Raw genomic sequence first — 12,619 nt, forward strand, 5'->3', positions numbered from 1 at the left:
TTTAGTGGGAAGGATTTTGAAACTATTCAGTTAGATTGGGCTAGAATTGGAGGAAGGCTTTAAAGGTGCTCCTCTTGATCATGGAAGGTGTTTGAATTAAAAAATCTAAGAAGATTTAAGTATCTTCAAAGTGTGCTTAAGAACTATTTCACATGATCCTCTTCTCTAATTGATTAACTGGATTATAGGTTTAAATGTGCCGAATAACAAAACCCATGGATTTTATAGCAACTGATCTGAATTGATCTAATTAAGTTTGATTTTTCCTCTTTTCACCTGTGTGAATTCCAATGCTGTATAGTGAGTTGCGTTAAATTGGGTTGTGCCTGGTTTCTGGGAATGGTGTTGAGAAAATTAGAAATTTCTTCAAGAGTGTTAATTAATAAAAGTATTAAGTGGAAATGGCTGTTCAGTGCATTTCTGCTCCAGCTACATCTGGTCCTTCTCATTTAGACAATTCCATTTGAATGCCTTTCTTGATGGTCTTGTTATCTAGCATATTGACCGCACTTTGTATGTGTAGATGTGTAACTGAGATATGGTTTGAACCTGTGATGTCAGCCGTGATACCAGTTTTGCTCATTACCTTGTGAAAATCTCATAACCTTGTGAAAATCATTTAGTCTTTTTGATTTCTGGACCTCCTGAAGTTCCTTCTGGGCACCTGGATTCTGTCAGAAATTTCATGTCTCTGGGGTCTTTTGAATATTAGTTTTTCTTAATCCCTTTTCTGGGGTTGCCAAACCAGCAGTTAAAAATAACTGTTCTAAAAGAGTGCTACTTAAATCCTTAAGGGCATATTGGCCAGACTTCTGTGATCCACATAAAACGCCCTACTTTTACAGTTGGGAAACGTGGTGTCAATCATACTTGACATCATATAGCTCAAAGAAATGCTGGAAATCAATTCTAGAAGCTCTACTGATGTAGTTTGTTATGTTTTCCCTTTTTCCTTTTGTATTGCACAAACATGAGAACAAAAAACACAGTTGTTTGTTAATACTATATGCACTTGCTTCTTTATGAAGTATTTAAAAATGCATCTTTATTCTCTGAAGGTAAAAGTCATGATTTTCTAGTTTGGCCTTGAACATCTGAATTTAAGCTGTGTCCCAGTAGTTCAGGCCATGCTTGTATGTATTTTGAGATTTTTTGCAGAATGTTAGCGGTAACACCAACTGGGGAAGATGAGAAAACCTGCTGACTTTTCAGAGATATTGAACAAAATCCTCAGAGCTATGGAAAAACAGTTAAGTTTAGAAAGGTCTGAGTTTTTAACCTGAATCATTAAGAAAATACCTTTAATTAAAGTTTCAGATGTTGTTTGTATTTCTGCATAAAATATTTTGCTTTTAGTAAAGGGAAGCTTTGATGTCTAAGAAAGGATGGTACGTTGAATATGAATGAAGTGAGTCTGCTTGAACTTTGAATCACAAGTGGACTTGGTTTTGTTCCTTAGAAGAGACAGATACTTGATCTGTATTGGTTCTCTTAGACTGGATCCTTGGCTTGTATTTTTGGAGATGTGGAGAGCCAAGGTAACAACTTGCTGTTGCCTCAAGGAGGAGTTTCTGCTCTCATCTCTGACTTCTTGTGGATATACTTTCTAATCTATCATGCTGGCAGTGGAGCTCACCCATCTTCTTACTGAACTGGAAGGAATTATTTAAATTGATTAAACCATGTACTTTGGCAGAGAGATTTTTCTGCTGTTGCAGTGCAGTGATCTGGCTTGCAGGCACCAGGGCTGGTACTCTCTGAGTTGGGAAGGAGGGGACTGAGAAATGAGAAATGTGGCTTTTGTCCTTGGGGCAGTGAGCTGTTAAATTACCTCACCTCAGGTTTTTTGGTTGGTTTTGTTTTTTTTTTTTTTTTTAGACTCTCTTCCCTAAGTCACAGAATGTTCTGGATACCTCTTCATAGTTTCCTGGTTGATTGTAAGTGGAGCATTACATAGTGAATAAGAGGGCTGAGTTGACCTAGTAGAGGGGAAAGAGGGTTTTATGTTTTGGGGGGGAGGTATCTGTGGTTTGTGGGTAAGAGTTACATTGCATTGATCTTGTGTTTGGGAACTTTAAACTTCTGTGTCTGAGCCTTGTACCCTCTCCTCGAGGGTATTTTTAATAGTGTCTTCAAGTGTGTTTTTAAAACAGTCTAGATTTACATTTTATATATTGCTCATAAAAGAAAGGAAAGTTTACTTTTTATAACGTGGTGTTGGAACAGGAGCAGAAATTTCAATATGTGATTAGATCTGCACAACTGCAAATGTTAGTTGTGCTTTTGGTTTAAAGCCCTGATTCAAATCTCTCCTGTCTGACAAGCAGTAGGAAGATTAATCTCCTCTGGAGAGACGAATCCATACCCTGGTTTTAGACAAAACACGATGATTAAAGTTATTTGTAGGTTGAATAAGCACAAGCCTTTGTTCAGGACTGCTGAAGAGTTTTATGTTGAAACACGCAGCAACAGGACTTGCATTCCTGTTCCTGCTGCTTCCACATTTCCAGTCCGCAGCATCATCATCTGATGGGGCGCTGGTGGTAAGTACCAGATGAGCGTCTAAAGTGATACTTCGAGACCTGTTGTTTGATTAGAAAACAGTATCTTGGGGTGTTCTTCTGCAGCTGGAGTGAGGGCCGCTGGCTGGAGTGCAGTGCTCTTGTGTGGGTGGGTGAGAGCTGCCTGGTGGTGGCTCATAGGCTGGGGGCTGCTGGATCCTCTTGGGACAGTTTAGAGGAAACAAAAGACAACTTTAATCATGCTTTGTTTTTAGAGAGCAAGATCACTGCAGTTATATAAAGTCTGAAGGGGAAAACTTGGTTTGGCTGGTGTTTGAGCTCTGGTTTTTAAAAGAAGCATACATTTTAAGTATTGAACTTCAGAGGTCTAAGCGTTGTAGTAAGAAAAGTCTGTCCTTGGGGAGGGAAGAAGGAAGAATAATGTAACTTACATTGTTGGTTTGGTTTTTTTTTTTTTTTTTTAATAAGATTATGAGAAGCTGTCTTCCCATTGTTTTAAGGCCTTTCTTGCTCTTCAAGTAATGTTATATGACGGGTAGCTATCTATCATATGATTACTAATTAAAAAATAAAGCTTAGATTAAAATGGTGATAAATTTGAGGATAAAATGCAGGAAAAAAAAAAAAGGGGGAAAATGCCCTAAACTGGCCTGTGACTGTGTTAGAGCAACGTATACAACTTCTGTCTTTTCCTGTGCCAGAAACCATCAGCAGCTGGATGAAGAATGAGTACAGGTGTGTCTCCATTAGTGTTTTAGTTCATCTCAGGAGATTGCTCTTGTGGTGAACCTCCTGGCTGTCTGCACTTACTGCACTGCAGGTCCAGTCACCAAACTGGATCCCATTTGGATGAAACCAGAGTGGAAGATTCTCCTTAGAAAAACACCTGATACTCTCCAGCTGTTATTCATATTCAGTCCAGGGGCCCAGGCTAGAGCCATTTGGTACGGAGTAGATTTAGTAAAACCCTCAAATGCGTGTAGTGTGGGCATTGGCCCCTCAGTGCTACTGTTTCACTGCACAGATGTCTTCCTATGGTACTGTGTTACTTGCTAACTTAGATATATCCACTGAGTTTAAACCTTATTTTTTGGGTTTATGTAAGGACAAGCAATGACTTGAAAAAGATTCTGTAAATAATATGCCCTACACTTCTGAAAGTTGTCCTTTTGTTGAGATAATGGATATTATTAAGATCTCTACAGTAAGTAAAAAAAAGAAAAACACATTAAAGAAACCTGCCAAATCAGAAAATCTAAAATTGAACATACAGGGCTTCTATATGACTTCTCTAGTCTTGCTCTAAAATGTTTGCAGTTTAATTCAGAATATTGCAGAGAGGGCTATAAAGCAACAAAATGGAGAAAAGATATTATTTAGAGTTGAGAATAATATTAGTGTTTCAATTTTTCATTTTTTTTCTGAGATGAAAATTAATGTAATATGATCATAGCCCCACTGTAATGTTAAATTCTCAGATAAGTATTAAAGGAAAATGCAGTGGAAAATAAATATTCATGGAATTGAAGGAGGAGAAGGGAAAAGTGGTTGTGATGAGTTTTCTAACCTCTGGAGGTGTGCTTTTTGTATAAAATATTTCACATAGTCTGAAATGAAGGCTCAAGTGCTATAGATATGTTCTCATCTTGAAGCTACTGAATCCAATTGGGAAGTAGCAGAGGCAGCATGATGGTGCTCATTCTCCCAGAAATTTTGTTCCAGCTCTAATTGCTCGGGAAGTTTTGAATTTAAAAACACTTGAGCCACATTTTGCAGCTGAATTTACAACCTGACTAAAGTTTTCTTTGCCTCCACTTTTGGCTTCCTCAAAATAAATAGGCTGTTCTTGGCATGTGAGCATGGTGGCTTGTCCTCTGCGTGAGCTTCTGTACAAAATTTGTAATTATACTTAAGTGTTGTCCTGGTAGCCGTGATTCTGCATGTGTTATTTTCAGTTTACTTTTGATTCAGATTTATTGAGACCGCGTGTGGCTGTGGTTGCTGTGCTTTAGTACAATTCCCAGCCTCAGGGATGCCCTCTTGCATGTGAAGAGACAATGCGTTTGCTGTATCAACTGCACCACGAGACTTGCTGTTCAAAACCTTAAAGCTACCCCAGATTTCTTCTGAAAGATAGATTCGGCCAAACCAGGTCTCTTGTATAGGTTTTGTAACACTTGGACAGAAAATTAATAATGATTTTTGTGGTAATGCTGGTTGGTAATTTTTAGTCACTGTTGATTTAACAGAATCTTTTGAGCTGGGATGCACTTTCATGTTGCATTCCTGTTAAATTTATAAATAACATTTTATACATGGTGAGGGTGGTGAATAGTGTTCAGATGATGCATTTGAGGTTTTAAAATGAGTCAGTAAAATACAATTGAACTTTAATCTCAATCTTCTGCCTTAGATCTTCTAACCCTTTTTCTGAAGAAGAAAGAAGCATGATTTTCTTGAGCTGGATTTCTTATAACTCATGATCTGTAAAAGTATGGAGCTGTGGAAGCTGCATCAGTAATTTGTTGCAGCTCCCTAAGACACTGGCCCAGCTGTAAGAAAAAGTCTGTCAGGCAGGAGTACATTTGTTTTAGGCTGTGGCAAAATCTCAGCAAAGATTAACTGTGATCCAGAGTCCATGGCATTGTACCTAGGTTTAGGGAAAGCAGGACTTTCTCAAACCTTGAAGAGAGTTCATGTCCTGCCAAAAGTAATAGAGTTGAGCTGTGGTCAGTATGTGGCTAATGCGGAAGTTGTTATGCTCTGCAGTTTTCGCTGCTGCTGAGATCCTGTAGATGCTAATGGTAGATTTTGTCTGTTTTATTGCTGTTCAGATGCCTGGTCTTTCCAGCACCTTGCCTTCTGTGAAAATAAGAACTTTTCTGGAATGGTACAAGAATTAAAGGTTATTTTAGAATCATAGCATGGTTTGATTGGAAGGGTCCTTTAAAGATCACCTAGACCAGCCCCTCTGCCATGAACAGAGACATCTTTGAGTAGATCAGGATGCTTCAAGTCCCACCAAACAATGACCTTGAACACTTACAGGTGCTATGGGGCACACACAACTTCTCTGGGCAACCTGTTCCAGTATCTCACCAACTGCATCATAAAAAGTATCTTCCTTATATCCAGTCTAATCTACTCTCCTTTAGTTTAAAACCATTGTCCCTTGTCCTGTCACTAAAGGCCCTCTCAACATCTTTATTACAAGGCCCCTTTAATTATTGAAAGGCTGCAATAAGGTCTCAGAGCCTTCTCTTCCCCAGGCTGAGCAACATAAACTCTCTCAGCCTTTCTGCATAGGAGAGATGTTCCAGCTCTCTGATCGTTTTTAGTGGATTTTATTATTAAAGAATATGTTCCAGATCTCTTTTTGAGATGGAGATAGTGTAGGTGGTTTCTTTGCAATTACTCTTGCTGAAATTACTATTTGTACATTTTTGCCTCATAATAAGGGGCCCATCATACTCATCTCCCCAGGAAAACTGATGGATTTATTGACAAAACATGTTCTGTGTCACTTTCTCTGGGTAGCTCTGCATACTTCTTTTTTGTCCTTTGCTGTTGATAATGGTCTTAAATGGCTCTCATGCTCTTTTATGTTATGAGAAAGCTTTCAGCCTCATCCCTCAGAATTACTTTATCAGCGACATTGGTGGACTTGACAATAGGTTTTTCTGTCCTCTTTTTTTTTTTTTTTCTTTAGACAACATTGAGTAGATTTGGACAAGAATATTGCTTTTTTAGTTACCCATTTCTGAAGGGGAAGTTTTTCCTGAGTTCATTACAGTCTGTAGAGGATTGTGTGTGTTTCAGCCCATCGCCTATAAATTACACCTGTACTTTTTGTAGGTAGTACAGGCTGATATGAAGAGATGAAAAAGGAGACAGCATCTGATAATGTATTTTTAAGAGGTAATTCTGTCTCTGAAAGAATTACGGTTTCTGTGCAGAGAGGGATGACAATAAACAGTTACCAGATTATATCTGTTAATCTTCAGATGCTGATTGTCATTAGTTTCTAGTATTTTCTCATTTAATAAAGGGGCCAAATTAAATTTGGTACTATTTGGAAACCTCTGATTTACTTGCTACTTGCTACTCTGGTAGTGAGATAGAAAGTACAATCATCTTTTTTCTAGTCCAGCCTCTTTGCAGTGGCCTGAGGTCAAGCATCTGTGGTTTCCTGCAGACCCTCCAGCAGCCTTTGATGGTGCCATCCGCAGGGCTTCATTTATCTGATTTGACTTGGATCCTGGCTGAGTATATATTCTTAATTTTCTAAAATAATGGTTCCATTTTCACTGTTATGTACCAGGAAGTGGTGTTTGGCAATGTTTTCTTATTGCTGGACTTCAAAAAAAATGATCATGTAAATGTGTCTCTCTGTTCTGTTATAAATATACGCATATGTATTTGTCAAAATGGTAAAACAGTACAGATTGCTTTCTTGCTTATCTCAGTATTTATTTAATTTTGCTAATAAGTTGTGGAGCATTCTTGAATTGCTGGTGAAAAAAAAATCCAAAAGCACTCAAAAGTTGTGGAGGTATTTGTTGTGTTGTTTTTTGTTTGTTTTTCCTTTAAAGTGATGGTTAGGAATATGCCTCTGATTTTCTTGTGAGGGGATGAACTTTGCTGGGTTTATCTGTGTTCATATGAGTTAGAATAAATTACAGGGATTCAATCTGCCACTGCCTCTTTCTGAATCATCTTGGCAAAAAGCTTATGTAAAATGCAATATATGCTTGCTTTAACTGTATGAGCCCCTATTGGTTACACCAAGATGTGTTTTTAGCCAACATTTGTGATGGTCTACAGATGATTGAAATTCTGGGGTCCTGATTACTTCCCATAATGTGCAGCTTCTATAATTCAGATTATGTAAACTAGTAACCAGATATTTACATACCAAATGAGTATCTATTGTAAGTGATAGCATTTCCTTTAAGTATTTGGGAATCAAAGGAAGGACTTCCTTACCTTCCTATTTTTTTTTTCATTTGTGTAATCTTATATTCTCCTTTTTGTGCTGGAGCTGAGGTCTGTTGTGTTTGGCAGAGTTGAGGCAGCTTTTGTTTCATCTTGTAGATGAAAGCTCAAAGAGAAACCGATGTATGTGTAGTCTTACATGAGAATAAACTCATCAGTTGTTGTATTAGGTCACGTGAAGATGAGCAATAGCTTGGCAGCAGTGTGCGTTGGGTGGGGAAACGGGGCACTCTAATTTGACAGTAGGAGAGTATGAGATGTAGACGATGAATGGGTGGGGAAGGCTGGAAAATGACATAACTGAAGGAGAATTTAAACTTCATTAGCTCAGAGTCATCATCAGTCTTCAAGAAGTATTTGTTCTGTCTGACATTTACACTTGGAAAACATGGCACACAAGGGTGTAAACAAATATACTGTTAAAGTGCTGTCTGAAGGGGTTTAAAGCTACTTGCCCTTGTTGAGGCTGTTCGTTTAATATGATTTAAGCTAGTGTGTTTGAGCACTGCTACCAGTGTGGTCTCTCAGCTATAGGAGTAGTTAACTCCAGAGTTCACCTCATTAGCTTGAACTACTCCAGCTAGACAGGCAAGGGAGAATGTCTGTCTGCTCCTATGTGTTCCTTTATCATGAGGTGGCTTAAGATGCCTTTGATTTTGCTTTGATGCCTTTATCTATTTTCTGACTTCTGCCTTGTACTTCCTTTCTTCTCCTCTCACTGCCTGCCAGTTTCACAAGGGCTGACTTACAGTCTGAAAGAGTTAAGTTGAACAACCTCTTTCAAACTCTGTCTCTTAGCCATATTGGTTTTCTTCTGGTTTTTTTTGGTCCCCCTTTCTGTTTTGTAATGCTTCTGAAGTAGTGTCCAGACCATAACTGAGGCGTTCTTTCCTTAATTTTAACTTCAGCTTTTTTGTTTTGTATTGTCTTGCTGAAATTTGACTTTGTGTTTTGGGTTTTGGTAGTTTTCCTCTTTCTGCTTGTTGCTATTGCTGGCTTAGGTATTGCTGTTGGTTGAAAGTGCCTGTATAGATCCCCTTGGCATACTTACTTCTTGGTTTGTCAGGAAGCTCCACTCAGGTGATTTTAATTGGCAAGAATTGGGACAGAAACATCTCTATTTTGATAGTAGGAACTAAAATAGGAACAATGTTCTTGAGACAACAGTAGTTTAAAAAGCCTACAGAAGAGCAGGAATCACAGAGGAGATCATCAGACCTTGTTGATTCTAATATGAATCGAGTTTAACTTTCCAGTGTCATAAGACCGCAACCTCTGTGGTTAGAGTTTTACAAGCTTACAAGACCAAGATGAATTTTGTACCACTTGTATAACAGCAATGGGAATTGGACAAATATTAGTTACTAAAGTTTGACATAATTTTAAGACTAGCTAGGATTTTATTAAGTAACTAACTAGAACTACATTGCTGCAAATAAGACCTGTTTCAGCCTATCTTTTACAGTACGGAGGGGTTTTTTTTTGCTTGTTTTCTTGTCATTTTAAACTTTTACTGCAGTAGGATATTACTGAATAAGTCACATCTTGACAGATCCATTCAGTACTTGCTGTGGAGAGTGCAGGTGGGCACAGTGTGTGTGTGGGACACAGTGACATCAGGTGCCACAAAGGTCTTCTGTGTTTGTGGGGTTTGCTGAGGGATGCATTTCTAGATAACCAGGAGGTCTGGTTGGGAAGAGTCCACTGGAAAGCTTCCCCCACAAGCACTTGCTCCTGCAGACCCCATTGTTGACAGGTGAGAAAACTTTCCATGGAGGATTCTGTGGCTAGTGGTTTTGGTTAGGCTTAGTAAAAGTGAGATAATGCTTTTTGGTGGACCTGAAGTTCTTGAAGCTGGAACTAATGTTAACATGTTTATAGGGTCCCCGAACAAAACTTTGTATGAGATGATGGCTTTTTTTTTTTTTTTAAAGGTCTAAGCAAATGCTTCCATATTGCAGCTTGCTGAGAGATAAATCTGTTCCCATAGGTGACAGATGGAAGCTGCTTACTCCCTTCAATTTATTAATTTGAGTTTATAGAAATTAGCTTTTCTTTTTTTCCCCTTCATATATGCATTGGTCCTTCTTTGTGGAAGTACATCATGTCAAGTACAAACATGGTCATGATTACCTCAGGATTTAATACGAACTAATATCAATATTCTAGTTAATGTAAAGTGTATGTTGCTGTCTTCCTTTGCCAAGTCTCATCTGAACTTCCATCTTCTCCACTCCTCGTCATCTTCTCACATGGTACAGTTTGCAAGAGTGTTTACTGCTTCTCCTCTGCCAGTGTGCAAGGAGCCATCCTTTTCCGTCTCCAGCCCCTTCTTGTGGACTTGTTTCTCCTGCCATATCCACAGAGTTGGTGTGTTTGTTGTAATTGCCCAAACGTCCTTCCTGTGGCTTTCTTGGAACTTTACTGTAACCTTCAATGGCAGATTTTCTTGGCCAGGAAGTATTTATTTTTGTTTCTTAGGCGGTACTGAGACTCTTGGCACTTAGTAAACAACAGCAGAAGGATGCTTGGCCTTTTCATAAGTCCGTTCAGTTAAAGTACGAATTATGTTAGATAAGCTTCCTACAATAGGAGCTTTTTAAATGATCTTATCCTTTCTTAATGGGCTACATTTTTCTTCTGTGAAAGGTGCTTTTACATACAAAAGTGATGATTGACTAAACATGATGCATTTGAAAAAGCATGAAACAAATGTATTTCAAAACTGAAAGAGTTCTTGCCTACAGCTCAATGCATATAACACCTTATTTTCACAACAGTAATAAACATGAAACATCAAGTTCCTGTGAAGGAAATTCCTTGCCATTAATTAACAAATTGATTCTTTTTAGAAACTTACTTGGATGCCACATACATTTAAATATTTGCAAAGTAATTATGTGTTTTTTCAGAGTACTTGTTCTTACTCAGACCATCTCCTGCCCTGCATCAGTTATTTCTCAAGGAGGCCAGGAGGGGAAGAGGCAGGAGCAGGGTACAAATCCAGGAGCGTAGCTGGAGTCAATTGATTGGAGCAGCAGTTAAGACACGGGAAGGTGAGATGGTCTAGGGAAAGCTGTACAGGTCTTTCACCGAACCTGTCTCTACCACACCCCTTCCTCTGTTCCTTAAAATATGTTCTTATATATTTCTGGAGTTACTTGTGTCTTTTCCCTCCAATTTCATAACTTCTTCATAAATGTTTCCCATAGTGAGGGAGGTAGAAAGAGAGCACAAGATGTTCCAGGTGAGGCTGTTTGAGAAATGATACAGAGTGTTGCAGGCTTGCTTTACTGTTTCAGGACAGTGTTTTTGTAGTTGGGAATTGCCACATTTGATGTGGAGAAAATAAAACTAGATTTCTCTTCTGCTTTAAACATGAGGGATTGGCTTGTCTTTTTTAGATGTTTTGAGTAATAAACACAACAGGATTCTTCTGTGTGAATGCTAAATACAAAGAGAATACAAATACAGAAGAGTGATTCTTATGGGAGTACTACAGAAACCAGTTTCTAGCTGCTCAGTATTGAAAACATTGATACATACAAACATACAAGAAAACGAACATGCCATGAGAATTAATTTTATCAACTGTTGTGTTCAAATTGACTCCAGCAGTCAGGCCGTGTAGCTTTATAAGTTTTTATCTAGTAATTCTCAGATGTGTGAAATATTACTCTTTGTTTTGCTTGCATACATCTACAAAACGTATTGGCAATTAACAAGTCAGCATTAATATTTTCAAGGCAAATTGATTTTGAAGATACCTTTGTGCTGTGCTGTATTCTAACTTGTTCTTTTCTGAGTTGGCAGAAGTCATAGCTTGACACAGTTGCTTTGCTGATGTTAAGTAGGTATGAAAAACTGCAGTTTGGTATGGCTACACTAGAGCGCAGAGAAGTTTTATTGTAAATTGAAAAAGTAAATAAAAACTGAATGGGTTTAATATTCAGTTAAACAATACAGTTATGACTGTATTGCATTTAGCTCAAAAAAAAAAATCTATGTACTGTATCTGCAGTTCCTTTGAAATACTATATCACCTGCAGTAGAATGCTGAATGCTGCCTAAGCTTTGATTTGTTGAAATTTCAGTTAAATAATGAACTAGGGTTGAAAAAATAACTTGACTGACAGTAAGCTACCACTATGTATTTTCCTATGCTTTCCTTTGTCTATCTGTCTTGTATGTTCGTAGGACCTTTGCAAAACATTCTTATGAGCCTAGTGTAATCTGCAGAATTTTGAGCAGCTCTTTAACCACACAAGTAGTAAGTTTTTTTACTATAAAATAACCTATGTAATTCTACTTTTACTGTGATGATTTGCTACTCTATACTATTCTGACTAGTTTATTTTCCTTGGATTTAGCCATTTTAATGAGATCTTGTCAGCTGTTTAATGAAGTTTAGTTTTTCTTTTGTTTTAATTAGTTAATTCAGCAATCAGTACAGTTCATTGGTATAGTAAACTGTCCATAGGATAAGAAATAGGATCAGATCATGCAAATACCTACCTCTGGGCTCTGGTAACAAGTTTAAAATTGCATTATTATATTTTGCCTTCCTAGAATTCTTTCACCACATGGTAGTGTTTGATTTCCTTTTGAATACTTTACAAAATCAAAATGTAGTTTTATTACATTCTTTTAAAATCAAGAACATTTCAGTAAACATAAATGGGTTGATAATGTGCCAACTTTCAACTGAGGAATTCTTAGTTGTTTCATATATTCACTGTGTTATGTAGGTAAGTTTTTTGAGAAACAATATTGTTAAACATTCTCCAAAAGAGGGAATAATAGTGCATAAAAAGTTGAAGAAGAGCTGGTGGGTGTTTTTCTTGCTGTTGTAACCTAGGGAGCACAGTATAGTTTTGTCTTGCAAGTTGTTTGAACTGCCAGTAATTAGTGTGTTTACCCAGTGCTGACTGTTCGATACCATTACTGATAATTAAGGCAAGGTCTATTACTGCTTGCCAATTATGAAAATATAAAATCTGACATTTGAAGAAATAACTGTTAAATTTACCAATTTTAGACAAAGGCTTGTTTTATGACTACTGCCCCTCTCCTGCTCAACAGAGAGGTGAACTCCAGTACGG

The 12,619-nt window shown here is 37.7% G+C and overlaps 1 protein-coding gene across 6 annotated transcripts in view; it reads left to right on the top strand.

Annotated features, from left to right (window-relative positions):
* The window catches only part of MYO6 (myosin VI), a 114,363-nt gene that overhangs the window by 15,311 nt on the left and 86,433 nt on the right, over positions 1–12,619 (top strand). Inside the window, exon 1 of one of the 6 annotated variants that reach the window (XM_074895937.1) lies at positions 10,488–10,573. The exons of the other annotated variants lie outside the window; for them this stretch is intronic. The gene's annotated coding sequence lies outside the window, so the exon portion shown is untranslated. Of the gene's footprint in view, positions 1–10,487; positions 10,574–12,619 lie in introns of those variants that run through there. 6 annotated transcript variants of the gene reach the window in all.

This window comes from Athene noctua, chromosome 1, assembly GCF_965140245.1.
Source record: "Athene noctua chromosome 1, bAthNoc1.hap1.1, whole genome shotgun sequence".
NCBI classification, from domain to species: domain Eukaryota; kingdom Metazoa; phylum Chordata; class Aves; order Strigiformes; family Strigidae; genus Athene; species Athene noctua.